Source organism: Haliotis rubra, unplaced genomic scaffold (assembly GCF_003918875.1).
Source record: "Haliotis rubra isolate DU_JTF1 unplaced genomic scaffold, ASM391887v1 Scf26, whole genome shotgun sequence".
Lineage (NCBI taxonomy): Eukaryota > Metazoa > Mollusca > Gastropoda > Lepetellida > Haliotidae > Haliotis > Haliotis rubra.
In genome coordinates this window covers 2,125,767-2,145,351 of record NW_025766669.1, presented here as the reverse complement: position 1 = coordinate 2,145,351, position 19,585 = coordinate 2,125,767, and the positions used below count along the sequence as shown (strand labels likewise).

The 19,585-nt window shown below is 43.3% G+C and overlaps 1 protein-coding gene across 3 annotated transcripts in view; it reads left to right on the top strand.

Moving 5' to 3' along the window:
* Window positions 1-1,390: 1,390 nt before the first annotated feature.
* Window positions 1,391-19,585, top strand: part of LOC124280072 (papilin-like) — a 130,011-nt gene continuing 111,816 nt past the window's right edge. The window contains exon 1 of one of the 3 annotated variants that reach the window (XM_046715949.1): window positions 1,391-1,847. The gene's annotated coding sequence lies outside the window, so the exon portion shown is untranslated. The remainder of the gene's footprint in view (window positions 1,848-19,585) is intronic. The other 2 variants (XR_006899571.1, XM_046715948.1) reach the window with 2 other exon arrangements.

Below are 19,585 nucleotides of genomic sequence, written 5' to 3'. Positions count from 1 at the left end.
AGTAGATCTGTCAAGCAGGTGCTGTGTCTAACTGTTGCGATGTGTCAGTGCCTCATGTGTTCAGATCTTGACTCAGGTGTGTGACTGTTTCCTTGAAGTATATCTGACAAGCAGTTATTGTGTCCAGCTGGTTGGTATGACTATCTGCCCCGATATGTGGTGTGTCTTCTGGTCCAGAGTAAAATACATGTTGGTGTCCTTGAAGTAGTTCTATCTTAAATGGGGCGGTGGGGTAGCCTAATGGTTAAAGCGTTGGCTCGTCACGCCGAAGACCCGGGTTCGAATCCCCACATGGGCACAATGTGTGAAGCCCATTTCTGGTGTCCCCCGCCGTGATGTTGCTGGAATATTGCTAAAAGTGGCGTGAAACCAAACTCAGTCAGTCTATCTTGAATTTACTGTGTGCTAGCGTTTGCATGTGTCTGACCCGTCCTGTAAGATGTGTCCTGTCTAGCTGTAAAATCTAGACTTGTGTTTGTTCAGTCTAGTGAAATGTGTACTTTTTTTTTTTTAAAATAACGATTTTGTCCTTGAAGGAGATCTGTCACACAGTTCAATTATATTCTTCGACTGAAATATATGTCAGGCAGTTGCTGTACCCAACTGATAGGATGTGTCTTCTCTGTCTCCTGAGATACGATGCACATGTATGGGTGTCATCGCGAGGCCGGCAGTTTCTGCAGAAATGCTGCAAATATGATAATCGCCCCTCATTTCCTTAGCTCACACTAAACGATTTTACAATTCGATACATTTGCTATACCTTCGACGACGATACTCTTTAAATGAATGTTAATATCGGCAAGGCTGTCTTGGGGTTACAGAGGCTGAAATTCCTCACATTAATGTAGCTGTGTAGCTCATTACAACCCGGGATATTGATACCCGGGATGTGACACAGTTCCCTCACTCACGCTAAAGGCAAGGACAATATTGACACATGACAATGTCATTTTCTTTGGCCTCATAACAATGACTGTGTTATATTCGTTCTACGGTGTGTGATAATACCCAGTGTATAAGTCCCTATAAAGGTTAACCTTACATGTTACAGTATCCCCCTGACTATAGACCGACGTGGCTCCCGAGTTAAACCCTACGCAGACAGGTGAACAACACACGAAAACCAATGTAATATAAAACCCCAATTAATCTAAATTTGATTCAGTTTAACTTAAAATCAATACCAGCGTTCCGTTTGATAAATGGCGGCTATGTGTGTCACACAAATAGCTCCTGTTCCAGCTATTAATAGCGCCAGCAAAACCCCGCCTTAAAGGCGAATGTTCTTCAGACGTAATAAATCCACATGTCCCATAGTCTCGTTAGACGAGGGGATTATACGTAGGATAGGAGATAAAATCCCGCCTTACGTTATGGGATGATGCCTGCCCTAATATTTGCACCGGTCTCGATACAGATACCTGTTTGATCGGCCTAATCTTGTCAGACGAGGGGTGATGCGCGGGATTAAACCGTCATCCAGCAAGCCCAAATGTCACACAGCCACACGACTCCAATTTCAAGTTAAATAGGGGATGAACGTTTGGGTTTAAGAATCATCTGTGCAACGATTTCTAACTTATTTGTCACAGCTGGTAGATTTGGGCTAGCTGTCTCCCCTCGCGACAGTAAGTGGACTGTTCCAGGTATACAAGCTCATAAACCATTCTTCCGGCTCGGACTGTCTGGATGGTGCAGTGAGTGGAGGGGAGCAGGGAAAACTTCTTAGTCCCGCTTTATTTTCATTCTGTGCAAATAAGTTTACATACTCCCAGTTGGATTTACCTTTTACCTATAGGGACTTATACACTGGATATTATCACACACCGCAGAACACAAGACAGGTAGGAAAGCTTTTGTTTTATCAACATTATATTAAAATGATACAGATTAAGAAACTACCTAATTGCGAAAAGAAACAGTTTAATCCGATCATTATTAAGTGTTACATGATGACCGGTTAACAGCCGAAGGGCGTTCGTGCTGTGTCAGCGTGGTAGACGCTTTCATTGAAACAGGATAACAGCCTACAGTTCGTGGCTTAGTCAGACCGGGTGTTATGACCACCTTTGTCATCAGTGCATGTCTTTGGGTAGTCAATTACTGAATATGGGCACAGAAACGGGTAGAAAGTGTTCGTGGCATATTGTAGTTCATTGGCAAAGTATCTCCGACAACCTCAATAGAGGAGATGATAAGCTTTCGCCTATGGGTGATTTAATACACCGTCTACGTATCTAATGGTGCAGCTTCTGTTTCATCATTTACCCTACTAAGACATAATGTGTGTACATAAAACGAAATAAAGTGCTTTATGTGACTCACACTTAACATTGAATGCCAGCTCATACTCGAGACACACGTTGATACAACCCACATTTGATGGTCTGTGCATTGCTTATTCAAACCCAAACATTTGAGGAAAAGGAAAACTTCATCAAAGACAGCAGCATCATAACATGTGAGGAAAACCGCTGTTCTGCTCAACGTTAAATGTCGTCTTCACGACAGAGGGCTGCGTTTGTTTAATCAATTCAGCTTTCTCCTTTTGTGTCTGGTCTGAAGCTTGAAATAACTCCCGATAATTTTTTTCTACCTTAACTGGGACGTCTTGAGAGGTTTTCACTGCATTGAAGTGAGTGACATAATATGCGCAGTATTGACTGACTGCCTGTTTGATATGATGTTCCCGGCAGTGTCAATACCCAGTGTGAAGGCAGCACACCCCAGTCACGGGGTCCTCGTCGTGTATACATTCAGGAGTGATGGCCATGATCTTTAATCTAAACTATAAATATTGTATTCCTTTCTGACTTTTGAATCAAAAGGACACATCTGTTATCTGGTTCCACAGCGTAGTGGGGACGCTTTCATACAACGAGACGAGGAGTGCTTCCTTTCTAATGCTTTCTAGAGTCGGAAAACTCACTGCATGGATAGTTTGAAATGTTAATGAGATCCGGTCTAGTGGGTTTGAATAATTACCACAATATTTATCGAAAGTTCAAGATCACAAGTTTAGGCAAAAACGGTATAGGACATTATGACAGGACGTCATGCGCCTCTGGTCAAAGTGAAATGGAACAATCATTGTGACATTATTTCCACAGAGGCATTAAACTGCATATTTTTTTCAAATTGTTTGAATCCATTACCAGTTTTGTGCTTGTGGTTGAACACAAACAGATCCCGTCATCGACAGATCCCATTTTCTGCGCAGAGCATTAGCCCCCGACCTTGACATTAAAGCGTAAATGAAGTCTTCAAAATTCTATTGGCGTTATTGAAATCCACCCGTATGTATCAACAGGATGATTAAGGGCACGTATCTGTGACGATGTCTTCAACCATGGTGTCTGTGTCATGCCCTGACGTAAGGTTTCAATCCTTCAGTCAATGCCCCGTCAGTGTATGGTGGAATCCACACGGAGGGGTGGTGTTGAATGTCATTGACCTGTCAGCCCCGACACTTACGGCCTTCGTGGGGATTTCTTTGACTGGCCTTGTCAGTGGGCAGACGACGTTTTGTACCAATGTCTGTCTACAGAAACATGGAGATATTATGCTGCAGTTGAATACGGTTGTGAGCAATATGTCTCTCGCTGTGTACTGTAAAGCTTCCACGTATCCCTTGTTGTTTGTTATGGAAAGGATCTGGGGTATGCAGATGAAAACTCTTTGGTGCCATGTATATATGGTCTTTATGGCATGTGTATATGATAGTTATGTCTGCCTTTTATGTTAATGAATATTTATATGTATAAAACAGTTTTGATCACATTATAAAGGTAGTAGAGAATAAGTGATCATATATATATCCAATGTCAAAGGTATTGGGCATGCACATGCAATGCATTTCACAAGAAACAATTTTATAAATTACTTATTTTGTAATATATATACATGTATATAACTAAACTATCACCATGACGGATAGTCATTCGCCAGTTGCCTCTGGATCATGTCTGGTGTGACATACCAGGCCTTACGGGACGGGTGTCTTCTTCGAGGTTCCCCCGCCACGCTGAAGCTCTGCTGTATACCACTTTCAAACACCCTACTTTCTTACTTAGGTAGAATTTTCTTAAAATTTGTGAATTGTCATTAGGTCGCAGACCTCTGTTTGCTGCCACAGCGGGATATCACAATTCCCTTTCCTTATATGCATCAATCTACCCTCGGAAAAGTAGCTGGGATGAATACATTGTCTTCAGTGTTTGGTCACTGAAATGTTCATAGTTAGTTGCGTAACTTACGGACATGAGTATAAGTATGTAGTAACACATATTACTGAGAGAGCGTCTGTACTTAAACGCTGACTTATGGCAATCGTAACGCTACGAACGCTTTGTGAAACGGCCTTGGCCTTGAACGTATTACTGATGGACGAATCCACCGAACCGAGTGACTCGACATAGTTCACCTACACCGAACACACTGACGGGTTAATGCCGGTTGTTTCGCACATTTGTCCCGGAATATCTGCTAATGTTGCTGCACCGTGGTGTATTATGACGATATACTGCATGACACTGTATTTCATGACGCAAAGGGGCGGTGGGGTAGCCTAGTGGTTAAAGCGTTGGCTCGTCACGCCGAAGACCCGGGTTCGTTTCCCAACATGGGCACAATGTGTTAAGCCCATTTCTGGTGTCCCCCGCCGTGATATTGCTGGAATATTGCTAAAAGCGGCGTAAAACTAAACTCAGTCAGTCAGTCATGACGCAAAATATCAAGGTCATTGTAGCGATATGATACAGTTTCTTTGTTGTTTAACACTGCACTGCCTGATAGTTTTTCAAGAATCGGTGTCTAGTGTATTACCTTTACTATTTATCACTTGGTTCAATGTCAACCATTGAATTTGCCTTCTAACATTATATTTTTTGTTGGGGGTTTGGTATTTTTTATGTTTAACACCGCATTCAGCAATATTGCAACTCTATGGCGGCAGTCTGTAAATAATCCAGTCTGGACCAGCAATCCGGTGATCAACAGTATGAGCATCGATTTACACAACTTGGATACGATGATGTGTCAACCAAGTCAGCGAGCCTGGCCACCCGATCCCGTTACTTGCCTCTTACGACAAGCATGAGTTGCTGAAGACCAACTCTAACCCGGGTCTTTACGGGTAGTAGGAGTATAAGCATTGCCTGTTCACATTCATCCTTCACAATGTTAGGAAAGATATAGGTCACACACGTCAAACATGCAGTTGATAAATGTCTTTTTCTAAACCTTAATCATGAAAATGCTTTCCATTTGAGCTCCTGTTCTGTTCGCACAAGCGGACTCAAGGTGTGTGAATTGGGACAACTCTGAGTTCCCCATTGTCATATACTGAAGGAAATTCGTAATGCTCGTTACAGGTAAATCTACTTGAGCTTCTCTGTACCCACAGACGCTGAACCCGTTCAGCACAAAGTACCTCGACAATATGTGCGTTGTGAAAAACGTCTTTGTATGGAAGTGGGTAAATACATGCTTCATTCATGAACATCAAAACTACATTAGAGCAGCCTACGTTGGCTGATCCTACATGGCTCTGTCATAAATCCTTTGTATTCTTTTGGGGGCGCAGGAACAGTTTCAAATCTACCTCGTATTCATGCGAGAGATTTATAGACAAATCTGAACATTAATGGATTGTATGAACACCTTTTTACACAAAATGCATGGGATATAACATGAAACCTCTGTATGTTAGTGTGGATAAAACATGATACTTTTAAACACCAGAATGAACAGAAAATGAAACCTAGTCTGTTTCACAGTCCCTGAACCACATTATTTTCCCTACTGCCCAGCCCTCCCTGCAATGCTAAAGCCCTAAATTAAGCAAGTCTAGATTTCCTCAGGTTCAGGTTATGAATCTCCCATCTCACTGGGGCTCCTTTTCAATTTAATGGATATATTTGTTACTATCAAAATTACATATATTCAAAGACTAAGCGTTAGTCTACATGAAACCTCGATACACCAGAATGAACACTACACGAAACCTCTTTACGCTAGTGTGGACAAAATGTGAAACCTTGAAACACCAGAATGGACACTACACGAAACCTCTATACGCTAGTGTGGACACAATGTGAAACCTTGAAAAACCAGAATGGACACTACACAAAACCTCTATACGCTAGTGTGGACACAATGTGAAACCTTGAAACACCAGAATGGACACTACACGAAACCTCTATACGCTAGTGTGGACACAATGTGAAACCTTGAAACACCAAGATGGACACTACACGAAACCTCTTTACGCTAGTGTGGACAAAATGTGAAACCTTGAAACACCAGGATGGACACTACACGAAACCTCTATACGCTAGTGTGGACACAATGTGAAACCTTGAAACACCAGGATGGACACTACTCGAAACCTCTATACGCTAGTGTGGACACAATGTGAAACCTTGAAACACCAGAATGGACACTACACGAAACCTCTATACGCTAGTGTGGACACAATGTGAAACCTTGAAACACCAGGATGGACACTACACGAAACCTCTTTACGCTAGTGTGGACAAAATGTGAAACTTTGAAACACCAGGATGGACACTACACAAAACCTCTATACGCTAGTGTGGACACAATGTGAAACCTTGAAACACCAGGATGGACACTACACAAAACCTCTATACGCTAGTGTGGACACAATGTGAAACCTTGAAACACCAGGATGGACACTACACGCTAGTGTGGACACAATGTGAAACCTTTGAAACACCAGGAACACTACTCTATACGCTAGTGTGGACAAAATGTGAAACCTTGAAACACCAGGATGGACACTACACGAAACCTCTATACGCTAGTGTGGACACAATGTGAAACCTTGAAACACCAGGATGGACACTACACGAAACCTCTATACGCTAGTGTGGACACAATGTGAAACCTTGAAACACCAGAATGGACACTACACGAAACCTCTATACGCTAGTGTGGACACAATGTGAAACTTTGAAACACCAGGATGGACACTACACAAAACCTCTATACGCTAGTGTGGACACAATGTGAAACCTTGAAACACCAGGGACACACCAGGATGGACACTACACAGAAACCTCTATACGCTCGTGTGGACACAATGTGAAACCTTGAAACACCAGAATGGACACTACACGAAACCTCTATACGCTAGTGTGGACACAATGTGAAACCTTGAAACACCAGAATGGACACTACACAAAACCTCTAAACCTCTATACGCTAGTGTGGACACAATGTGAAACTTTGAAACACCAGGATGGACACTACACGAAACCTCTATACGCTCGTGTGGACACAATGTGAAACCTTGAAACACCAGAATGGACACTACACGAAACCTCTTTACGCTAGTGTGGACACAATGTGAAACCTTGAAACACCAGAATGGACACTACACGAAACCTCTTTACGCTAGTGTGGACACAATGTGAAACTTTGAAACACCAGGATGGACACTACACGAAACCTCTACACACTCGTGTGGACACAATGTGAAACCTTGAAACACCAGAATGGACACTACACGAAACTTCTTTACGCTAGTGTGGACACAATGTGAAACCTTTTTTAAACACCAGAATGGACACTACGCGAAACCTCTATACGCTCGTGTGGACACAATGTGAAACCTTTTTTAAACACCAGAATGGACACTACACGAAACCTCTTTACGCTACATTCTATGTCGGTTGTTCATTGTGTGCAAACATGTATACACATTTCATAAATATTTCACGATTTGTCTTCATGAAGCTGTCATCGTGGACATGTTACATACATGACCCTCGTCTGACAGTCACTCACTCCATACAGTGGAACACGTCATACAAAGTATTGTTTTATGCAAACAATGTGGTGCAACCGGTGGGGCATGCTTACTTTTTTTCAAACACCTGGTGTCACCGTTTTTTTAGTGATAAAGTAATTTTCACACCTATTCTGTCTGTGCGCCGGTAGAAATCTGTTTGGGCCAATAATGGAGACTAGTTATCCCCTGACGTCGACATTATGCAGTTATATACGTCTTGCTACCTGCGTTATGTACAGAGGATATGCATATGTATGAAGTATAGGTTGGACCTGTGGTGTATCTACTGTCACGATTGTACCAAGATGCATAAAATCTACATAATTGTGGAACATGGTCTCCAGTTGAAAGGAGATGCTTTAGTGCATGTGAACAAATACGTTGCAATTCCACGACGTCTTGACGTCTTTTACACATAGCAAGTTAAGGTAGAGGACCCGCTAAGATCGCTGTGAGGAACGAAGCCCTGGGAAAGCTTCGATCCTTCACGTTTACCGGACAATATGAGATCCAATATCTTGACATGTGACAGATGATGTCTTATTTCTCTTTGAAACCTCTACTTCATCTTTTCCTGCCAACAGCAGCATGTGTAATTAGAGACAGTGTCGTTCTGCATTATTCCGGACTGTCAACAGGTGGAGTTATAAAGCACCGTGGCCCTGGCACCCCGCTGTTGCTTGGGTCACTGATGTTGTAGTGTCGTCGTTCACCCAGTAGGGTGTCACCGTCCACGGGTCAAGCGGAGACCAAAATAATTCTGGCTTTTATGTTCAGCATGTTCATTGCAGTGAGAACTGACGCTACGATGACAATGTGTCTTTTTCAATTATAAAAACTGTCAGACTGTCAAACACCGAACATAACCATGCCGGTATGTCCAGACCCTGGTTTGCATGAACATTTTCACGTATCTGTGGTATCCCCGGGGAGCTGAGAATGAAATGAGTGCAAAGTGATCGACTGACCGGTTTAATAACAGTGTAAGGCCGTGAGCACTCTTCTTTTTCTTCTTCATCATCATCATCATCATCATCATCATCATCATCATCATCATCATCATCATCATCATCATCATCATCATCATCAGGGGCGGTGGGGTAGCCTAGTAGTTATAGCGTTCATTCGTCACGCTGAAAACCCGGGTTCACTTCCCCACATGGGTACAAGTCCCAATTTCTGGTGTCCGCCGTGATATTGCTGGAATATTGCTAAAAGCGGCGTAAACATAAACTCACACACACACTCTTCTTCCCCCCCACATCCTTCGTTACGCTGCATTGCGTCTCCGTCAGCGGCAACAATACCTGTTGTTTGTGCATGTGCAATACAGTAAATTAGTTCGTTTCATCGTGAGAGTTAAAGGTCTAGAAATAGCAACGACGCAAGGTCCTGTATTAGCGTCACATCAGCTTCAGTGAATGTTTATTCATATCTTCATTACATACAAAGTCCCGTGTTCGAGTAAAATATAAAAGTAAACTATGCTAATTAATGCACGCTACACGGTAAACAAAATAACCCTTCTATTAGCCGAAGAACTTCCCGTCAGACTCAGGGCTAGAATTTGTCTTCAGCAACCCATGCTTCTCATTAGAAGCAGCTAATGATGTCAATTAGACTAACAGCTAGTCTCTGAAATGAACATATTTAACAGAAAATAAATTTAGCTTTAAATTAATTAAAATTAAAAATAATTACAATAAAAAGGAGCCAAGAGACTTTCTTCATTTTGAAGCTGTGAAAATATAGATTTGCCACATTTTCTAGACTTGCGTGGAATTTTTTGGATATGTTTGCTTCGGGGTCTGTGTGATCATGACAGATTAGATGTCAATCAGTGGGTTGTCTGGTCCAGGGACCTTATTCTCGAAATGTTCGTGGCCCTAAGAATTCGTAACTTTGATCGTAGCCAGTGTGTTAAGAATGCGTTTAAGACTGACTGAGTTTGGTTTTACGCCGCTTTCAGCAATATTCCAGCAACATCACGGCGGGGGACACCAGAAATGGGCAATGGGTTTAAGAAGTTTGTAGGGTTACGAACGTTTCGAGAATAGCTAGCCAGGGCCCTTATTCTCGAAACGTTCGTAGCCCTAAGAATACTGCCGAACGCCAGGCAGGGACCAACAAGTACCACATTTTAACGTCTTTTGGTATGACGCGGCCGGGGATCGAACCCACGACCTTCCGCTCTCCGGGCATAAGCTCTAACCACTACACCACGGAGGCGGTTTACTAGAACATTGTACTGAGGCACATCGACAGTGAATCTCAGCCAATACAGATAACAGATTTAGCCAACGGATGCTGTCACAACTAACCCCAGCTGTTTCTAGGTGACTGTGTCGCGTCGTGTGCACTGTGTGACGTAGAGGGTACACTGAGTAACATTGAGACATATCTTAGTGGACTGAAGTGAACTGTATGAATGTACGGAATGCTCCACCCACTACATAATTGTATGACAGATAACAAGGTACTATTTGTCATAGGTGAAGTCATCAACCTGTAACATGAACGCTTCGGGATAAACTTCTGCAAAACGTTCCGAACTTCCAGTCAAAAAAATTAATATTTATTTAAGGAACACAGTTAATATATATGAACCAACATTACACGAGTGTTCTAAGTATGCAATTAAGTCTTTATTTACTGGGTGCGTCATTGGAATCGGACCAATATGCAATTTCCACTTCCGCCTGTATTTTCTCACGTGAACTGCGACAGGGCTGCTCTCTATTCCATTTATCGTTAGTAGTTTCCTAATATTTATTAGTAAAAAGGTCAACAGTCGACTCGCTTCATACAACTGCCTCGAAATAGTATTATAACAATCATCTAATGAGTTCGGCAGCAAGGTTCTTTCACAAGGGTATAATGTCCCTATTTAGGCAGTGCATGTTTATTATATAAATAACCTTATCGTCTCATATGTATTAGGAAAGCTGATAACTCATATTACGAGGCACTTGACTTTTAACTTCACACCAATCTTGTCGCCTTAAGCAATGTGTATGCTATTATTCTGGTTGTGCAAGATGCTTATCTGATTTGAGCCTTTACCGTGAAAATAACGCCGATATGGACGATAAAGCTCGTGCACGCTATGCTGCACCTGTGTGACCTCTGCCCTTCCTATTTTAGGGTCAAATGTCACCCGGTACGGTATATGATGAATGTCATTTAACGTGACTTCTGTCCACATATCGGGGCGGTGGGGTAACCTAATCGTTAAAGCGTTTGCTTGTCAGGCCGAAGACCCGGGTTCGATTTTCCACATGGGTACAATGTGTGAAACCCACTTCTGGTGTCCTCCGCCGTGATATTGCTGGAATATTGCTAAAAGTGGTGTAAAATGAAACTCACTCACTCATTTGTCCACATGTCATTTCAAAAGTTATTCAATGGTTTTGAGTTCAAAATAATTTATACACATGTAGATGAAATTTATTAATTTCTACTTACTTTTGTTATCATCTCTAAACGATACATATAAACATTCTTCAGATGTCCCTAACTGGTTCAATGATTCGCAATAACCCAAGGGTTTCAACTATGAGCTGTGCTGTATAGCCATGACATCAGTTATTGGCTTATCTGGTCCAAACTCGAACATCTCTACCTGTCGCCTGTAGATGGACGTGCTATAGCATCAAACATATACGTGTCTGTATGTAACGGTTGAGATGTAGACATGCTAGAATTCAAGAGATAATAAAAATAATTCATTTATATAGCGCCTAGTATCCATCTGACTAGTTGCTCACCGGACGCTGTAATCAGAATCTGATTATCATTACCCCGGATAACCCATGCTGCCTGTGAGGCGCTAGAAGGTTAATAGTAACATGGCATATGTCACCGGGTACCCATGTTCTGTTGGGTGAACAGAGGCAAAATTGAACAAACTCACTTGCCTTGGGTGTGACCACATGTATCACGTGTGCTTCGTTGTGGGGCAGGACCGAAGTCCCAGAAACTCTCAGGAGTCAAGCTGTCAAACACGGTCACCCATCCAAGGACTCCGCACTCAACGTTGCACTCAACATTGCTTAACTTCTACTGATTGTGACCTGAGCTCTATGCACATATTTCTGGCATCAAGTGAGTAGTCCAATACATTCTTGACACTGTGACCTTTAAAACTGCTTGGTCAGTCAAAAACCTTTGAAAAAAAAGTACTAGTAAGCGTTTATGGGATTTCAGTGATGTATCAGTGTCTAGTCTCTAGAAACACTATCGAGAGTGCATTCAGGAAAGGTGAGGCGCGTCGTACAGTGCAGTCATCTCCCTGGAGATATCACTTGCAGAGACGGAGACATTAAATACAGTTAAAGCCAATCCTTCATTGTTGTGACAAAGAACAGTATTACTAATGTGACGTACAGATGGACACGCTTCAGGTTCTGTCAATGGACGTCTGGGAGCGCTCAGCTGGAGGTATGGGGACGAGTTGACGTTCTCCCGGTGCAGATGTGCATGCATCTTGGCTGGAAGGCACGCTCGATTACCCAGCGTCTTGTATCACTTTTCTATTATGCGAAATACGCTCCCCTGATCTGCCTACTACCAAACGAAGTGTCGGAAGTGACGTCACCATCTTCATGTCTCATGTCTTTTAACTTAACACAGAATTTCTCTCGCTCGTGGTAGTGGTCTGATTGGTCGGTTTTTCGGAGCGTCTTTCGACTACGGTTCACGGCAAAGTTTTCGTGGGTACAGGGTATGTATGTGTCTTATTTAGGGTAACCGAATGTTGTTTTATGACTCTTTCGGGAACAGTAAAGCTGACCGGTAAATAATTGCGTTTTGACCAGACAAACAATAGTTGACCGGGTGTTCACGATAACTTCGTTGAGTCGTTGTGGGAGAAAATTAAAGGTTAGAGTAAGTGACATGATTCCAACTCCGGTTTTATCGTGTCTGTTATGTCATCTCACGGCAGGTCAGTTTAAATGTGTTAGTGTCTGGACAGGTCAAATGGACGCAGATCGTACTCGTTTGCCAATTTCGTGAAGGCGAAACGTCTTCACAGACAGGTCACATGTAACCGCCTAGGGCCCGATCCACAAAGCGTTCGTACTACTACGATAAGTCTGTAATAAACGACCTAAATTTAGTTACGATAACACTGAGAACGCTCTGTGGATCGGGACCCAGATGAACAGTTTCCTAGACTGGACAAGCTGTTGGAAATGGCTGCCGTGTTAACGCAGTTGTTTAATATTAGAGCGATTGTTTGAAAGTTGTTGGTTGGCGGAAGCGGAACGCGGACGCCTTGCGTGACAACATGTCGACACAGCAACAGGAGAGCATAAAGGCGAAGTTCTTGCCGTCCTCGTGGATGCATATGGGACTGTTTTTCTCTCTTTTAGGGAAACCTTTTGTCCATTTATAAAAGACGAGGTGCGAAAGTATAATCCAATATTTCCATTGTGTATAATAACTTAATATCAGAAGAAACTGCGTTACTTAATTACGGTGAGCTGGGGTTGTGGTTGGCGGGGTTGTGGTGGGAAGTGTGGTTACGCGTGGGGTTAGCAACGTGGTTGGAAGGTCGACCGCGTGGTGAGGTTGGGGCTGAGCTTGTGGTCGAAGATTGCGTGGGTTAGCTAGGTGGGGTTAGGTGTGTAGTCAACGTGAAGATAGAATGTGTCGAGTGTGGTGAGGTTGGGGCTGAGCTTGGGCGAAGATTGGGCTTGGGGTTGGGCTGTAGTCTGAATGTTGATTGAGCAGTTGGGTTGGGGTTTGTGCTTGGTCGGATTTGTTGCGTTTGGAGTCATTGGCGGATCGGATGTGCGTGTGTGGTGGTGGTGGTTGGGGTGGGGTGGGGGTTGGGTGTGTTGAAAATTTGAAAATTTCTGGATTCGCCTGTGCGGAGTTATTGTAGATGGGTTGGTGTGGGAGGGGTTTGGTTTGGGGTATGGAAGACCAACTATTTTATAACGTTATTTCAAGTGTAAGACGTTGATGACTGATGTATTCTTACTAAACAGACCGATATGAATGGAGAGATATCCAAGATATTACACACATGTGCTTCCTTGCTAATGCCTACACCTTCTCCACCTCTGCCCTCGTGACATGTCTGCCAACATTCCATACAATGTTACACATTTTGTTCAGTCTACTCTGCTGTCTGTGGCGGTGAGTCCACGATGTTGACTCGGACATTGTTTCCACATTCCCGTCATTCAGAGTCGGCGTATCGGGTTCACAACAGGAGCCCACGAGTTTGCCCCGATCCTATCGGCTAAAGAGAGTGTTTAACCCTCTAACCCTTATCTAAACACTCCATGGCAGCAACGACTGCTCCATATACGCCACGTCACGTCCACGACGGCCCGGGTTGTGGTGCACCGCTACCTTCGTCGACCCAAGGTAAATCCCCAGTGAATGAAGCAGGGAGTCGTTCTATTGATGAAGACGTTGACTGTGTCCGGTGTCAGTCCCGCCATTGTGCAGTGACGACCCACTGGCACATTGCTTTGTCACATCACTGGTAATGATGGAAAAGGGGCGCAAACTGGCGCAAGATGACTGTATGAAGGTCATTTGGAGTGAAAGGATGAAGGGAAAGAAGACGATGGTTCCAGAAGTGTCTATGGTAGAGTGTCCTAGGAGCAATGAAGGGGGAGGTGATGGGGGTCCGTGAAAGGATGACCACTGAGTAACGATGGAGTCCCCGTTGATCGATGAAGGGGGTAGGTCCGCGAAAGATTGAAGGCGGTCCTAAGGAAGAGGAAGGACGATGGAGGTCCCATGGAAGAGTGAAGTCTTTGGGGGTCCAGCTGGAGGGTAAAGAGATGCTGTCACGACGTACGGTGTGACCTCTCTCTATCACCCTAGGTCGTCGGATTTAAACACCACTGTAGGTTGTCGTTAGCACATGTTCTAGCCGCCTTATAAATATTCAACATGTCCCGTTAGACTGCTATACCGTTACCCACACAGAGGTGCCCAAAGCCGGTTTTACATATCAAAGAATATAAGTATATACAAACCGATCGCGAATCTTTATGCAATGGGGCACTTAAAGCCTCAACAGCGCCGCCATAACAACATTGAATAAACTAACATCCTTACGCTATACTGAAGTGAGGGAGTGAGTTGGTGGGTGAGTTGGTTTCGGTGGGTAGAAGGGTGGTAGGGTGAGTGAGTGAGTTAGTGAGTATGGTTTTATGCCACTTTCAACAATATTCCAGCAATACCACCAGGGGAAAACCAGAAATGAACTTCACACATTGTATCCAACCAGGGTATGCTATTTTGGAGGTATAAAGATATATGTCAATATGCAAAGTCCGCGCTAGCCTAAAACAATCTCTTCTATCACACGAATCATATTCCATAAGGCGTTAAAGATAAACTATCGGTGAAAGTAACTTGGACAACGCTATGATACATTTGCCGACGTCAGCAAAACAGTGTGTTGACGCGAACGTATATATTTACTGTCTGACCACGTCGTTGAGTGAATGTTGACGCGGTACAGTATTACAATGACAGCAAGCTGATGACAGGCATCACAACATGTGAAGTGTGTACTCACAGACAGGTCTCAAAACACGGCAAAACCCTGTCCAAGTTGAATGGTATAATGTTTCATATCAAACCCCTCGCATGCATGATAAATAAGGCCTTGGTCGAAGAGAGGGTAGCTATTGTTGATGAAGGTATGCGGGGTAAGTGTTGGGCTTGTCGAGTCATCTTACTGCCTGATTTATGTGTACCATGGTGTACAGTACAGACCCAGACGTGTTTAGCTGTCGCCCGTGATTTATGAAGAAGCATACATACAGTTCGTTGACATATTCTGCACGTTCAGGAGTGGTGGGGTAGCCTAGTGGTTAAAGGGTTGGCCCGGGTTCGATTCCCTACATGGGTACACTGTGTGAAGCCCATTTCTGGTGTCCCCCGCCGTGATATTGATCGAGTATTGCTTAAAGCCGCGTGCAACCATATTCACTCACTCAACCCTGCACGTTCAACGTAGGTTCAAATGTAATCCCCACGATGATGCTTGAGGGGTCGGTCACGTGACCCCTTTCGGAAGCCATACTATGTGATTTTATGGAAATCTCTTTGAAATTTCATTCGACAGAGTGTATCACAAAACCACCAAAGTATTGACCTTATTTGAAGTCACGCAAAAATAAAACAATTGGGTGATATTCGTGGTAACCTTTTGTACTAAAAGATCCTAACAGTATGGAATGAACGGAAGAGGGCAGACCTTGGACTACAATCTGTGTGTATGAGCTTCCGAAAGTGTGCGCAGAACGTTTCCCCAGTTTCAAATACCTTTTGAAATTCTTGGAGTATTACCTGTGTGAATATTAACCTATTCCTATTTGAATAGAATCACCTGGGCACTTGCTTCACGGCCCTAATTTATGGATACCATTGCAACCCCCGTCTGTTCTATGGACAAAGTGCACAGCCCTAAAACATTCAACAATCGGGATGTCTTCTGCAGTCCTCCGGTCGTGCACGCGTTTCGCAATCCCTAGATGATAAGTAGACGGTTGTTAAAGTTAACGCTTGTGCAATCTACAGACGGACCTTCGTGTGTTTGTATTTGGACCAGCAGTTTGTCAGAAGCCCTTGTGAGTGTAGATTTGAGCCTATGATTTATAGCTGCCGTTACGTGCCACAGTTAAAACAGATAAGTCTATTGTGCACGGTGAAACATTCCAATGGAGGACACTGCAGTACCTCTATGTTCGACTTTCTAACTGCTTGTCGTGAGATTGTTATAAAACATTTCGAAGGAGACTTTGTCCGTCCAACATTGTATCCAACCAGGGTATGCTATTTTGGAGGTATAAAGATATATGTCAATATGCAAAGTCCGCGCTAGCCTAAAACAATCTCTTCTATCACACGAATCATATTCCATAAGGCGTTAAAGATAAACTATCGGTGAAAGTAACTTGGACAACGCTATGATACATTTGCCGACGTCAGCAAAACAGTGTGTTGACGCGAACGTATATATTTACTGTCTGACCACGTCGTTGAGTGAATGTTGACGCGGTACAGTATTACAATGACAGCAAGCTGATGACAGGCATCACAACATGTGAAGTGTGTACTCACAGACAGGTCTCAAAACACGGCAAAACCCTGTCCAAGTTGAATGGTATAATGTTTCATATCAAACCCCTCGCATGCATGATAAATAAGGCCTTGGTCGAAGAGAGGGTAGCTATTGTTGATGAAGGTATGCGGGGTAAGTGTTGGGCTTGTCGAGTCATCTTACTGCCTGATTTATGTGTACCATGGTGTACAGTACAGACCCAGACGTGTTTAGCTGTCGCCACCCCCGTGATTTATGAAGAAGCATACATACAGTTCGTTGACATATTCTGCACGTTCAGGAGTGGTGGGGTAGCCTAGTGGTTAAAGGGTTGGCCCGGGTTCGATTCCCTACATGGGTACACTGTGTGAAGCCCATTTCTGGTGTCCCCCGCCGTGATATTGATCGAGTATTGCTTAAAGCCGCGTACAACCATATTCACTCACTCAACCCTGCACGTTCAACGTAGGTTCAAAATGTAATCCCCCACGATGATGCTTAAGGGGTTGGTCACGTGACCCCTTTCGGAAGCCATACTATGTGATTTTATGGAAATCTCTTTGAAATTTTATCCGATAGAGTGTATCACAAAACCACCAAAGTATTGACCTTATAGACAGCCATTTGAAGTCACGCAAAAAATAAAACAATTGGGTGATATTCGTGGTAACCTATTGTACTAAAAGATCCTAACAGTATGGTATGAACGGAAGAGGGCAGACCTTGGACTACAATCGGTATGTATGAGCTTCCCAAAGTGTGCGCAGAACGTTTCCCCAGTTTCAAATACCTTTTTGAAATTCTTGGAGTATTACCTGTGTGAATATTAACCTATTCCTATTTGAATAGAATCACCTGGGCACTTGCGTTACGACCCTAATTTATAGATACCATTGCAACCCCCGTCTGTTCTATGGACAAAGTGCACAGCCCCTAAAACATTGAACAATCGGGATGTCTTCTGCAGGCCTCCGGTCATGAACGCGTTTCGCAATCCCTGGATGATAAGTAGACGGTTGTTAAAGTTAACGCTTGTGCAATCTACAGACGGACCTTCGTGTGTTTGTATTTGGACCAGCAGTTTTGTCAGAAGTCCTTGTGAGTGTAGATTTGAGCCTATGATTTATAGCTGTCGTTACGTGCCACAGTTAAGACAGATAAGTCTATTGTGCACGGTGAAACATTCCAATGGAGGACACTGCAGTACCTCTATGTTCGACTTTCTAACTGCTTGTCGTGAGATTGTTATAAAACATTTCGAAGGAGACTTTGTCCATCCAAATTGACGTCAACAATGAAAATGAGTGAGTGAGTTTAGTTTTACGCCGCTTTTAGCAATATTCCAGCAATATCACGGCGGGGGGACACCAGAAATGAGCTTCACACATTGTACCTATGTGGCGTGATGAGCATCCTCCCTAAATTCAAAAGAACGACAAAGGGATTGTTTCAGTAATGTACTTGAAAGATTATTTCAGTAAATGTAATTGAAAGATTGTTTCAGTAAATGTAATTGAAAGATTGTGTCAGTAAATGTAATTGAAAGATTGTTTCAGTAAATGTAATTGAAAGATTGTTTCAGTAAATGTAATTGGAAGATTGTTTCAGTAAATGTAATTAAAAGGTCGTTTCAGTAAATGTAATTGAATCAATCAGGGTGGTGACTGGTGGCAGTGAGACTGGGTACATTCTCCTGCTGGTCTGTGCTGGTTATAGGGCTCAAGACTGAATCTAGCCCATCTCTATCGCAGGGTTGCAAATAGGATAACAGTTTGAACACACATCTTCCTTGCATCCTGTCTGAATCTGAAGTTGAACTAATCTCAAGATGTGTCCTTGTCCCGTGGATCCATAGACGTGCTTAAGTTCTGAACACTGACGCGTACGGTGAGACGAGAGACTGTGTGGGTTGGGATCAACGCCCATTCCATCAGGTCTCTGGCGTTTAGCACTTAGGTAAATTGTATGTGTTTGTGCAGATGTGTGTGTGTGTGTGTGTGTCAGTGCGCGCGCGTTTAGCACTTTGTGCATATGTGTGTATGCAGATGTGTTTCTGCGTGTGTATGGATGTCGTTTTAGCATGTACAAGCATGTTTGTTGTCAAATCAGTAATTCAATCTGTTGGATATACAGTTATCGTAACACAAACAAAACATTACCGTGTAAGCCAGCGAGCACCTGTTTAACTGAAGGTTACATGTATCTGACACGTATACTGCTACCCTTCACCCCAGTGGGTAACACTATGTCTCACCACACCACGCATACTGGGCTGCTCGTCGACTCCTGTCAGTGAACCACCATTTATACACTGCTATTTCAGGTACAATTACAGGGCAGGGGTTCCCAGTGGTTAATTGTGTCTGTACTGGATACAGGGTGCAGTGTAGATATTGAAGGGAGTCACGAAACAAGAGTATAGGGCAGTCTACTAGTGATGTATAGCCATACACTCCGAATGTGTGGACAATGCTTTTCATGGCAACACATGCACGCGGTTACAACTTCAATGTGCGAAATTAACGTTGGTCCTGTGGTCGCTGGCTAGTAAAAATTCATCAGGACCACTAAATGATACGTTTGCAGTGGTCCTGGTGGCCAGTGAATTTTGTATTGATAGTTAAGTAAATCTACGAAAGTAATTTTGGACCAGTGACGTACAGACAGGACTACTAATATTATTG